This window comes from Nicotiana attenuata, chromosome 6 (genome assembly GCF_001879085.1).
Source record: "Nicotiana attenuata strain UT chromosome 6, NIATTr2, whole genome shotgun sequence".
NCBI classification, from domain to species: domain Eukaryota; kingdom Viridiplantae; phylum Streptophyta; class Magnoliopsida; order Solanales; family Solanaceae; genus Nicotiana; species Nicotiana attenuata.
In genome coordinates, this window is record NC_031994.1 from 44,768,198 (window position 1) to 44,769,219 (window position 1,022).

Genomic DNA, 1,022 nt, shown 5'->3' on the forward strand with positions numbered 1-1,022 from the left:
CAGTCCACCTGTCTCACATCCACATAGATCGCATCCATCAACAGCTCATGGATCGCATCGATCCATGTCACATCCACATGGATCACAGCCATCCGTGTCACAGCCACTCGGGTCACAGCTATCTCTGTCTCATCCACTTGCGGCCCATACAGCTATGTCGCACTCACAGGGCTCGCAGTCCCAGGGCTCGCCGCCATCTTCATTTGGGACTCCATCTATTGCAGGCCTTCGCCTGCGAGATACTAGCTTTGACCCCCTACACCTTCCACACATGCCTCCGATTGTACATGCTTCGGACAATGATGCTGCTAATGACGGGAGGTGCATTATGATGAATGCAGGATCATATCATAGTCCCTGAGGGTGACGGGTAAGAGTTATTGTTATTTTTAACTTTTTTTGTTTAGTACAGTTTTACTAAGATGTTAATGTATCTTTTTTAATAAAATTGCAGGTTCATCCCTAGTAATGTTACTACAAGGATCATCACCAAAGCCACCAGAAAGCTTTATGATGGTCCTTATGCGACTTGGAGTGAATTCCCATTCGCTCTCAAGGAGGCAATCTTCAATCAATTTAAGGTATAAATATTCTTTTAAGCAATATAATCATTTATTAACTTTTAGCTAATATTATATTATAAGCAGTTAATGCACTTAACTTTTGAATAATTATTAGCTAATAAAAGCTAAGTATAATATATCGAATATAGCTTTTATGATATTTCCATCTAAATATTTCTATATAATACTTGACTTTTGAATTACAGAGCAAGTTATGTATGGGAACACCGCTATAGCGCGGAAGTGGCTGCAAACTTCCATCTCAAAGCTCGAAAGTGGTTTGTCCCATTGTTTCTCCAAAGCTAGGCAGTTGAACCAGAAGCCTGGCTGGATGCTTCAGGTTTATGGGATGATTTGCAAAGGCAATGGCTTACAGCAGAGTTCTTAGAGAAGAGCGAAAAGGAAAGAAAAGCTCGGGCATCTGAGAAGGGAGGATCCTTGCACACTGGAGGTGCGGTC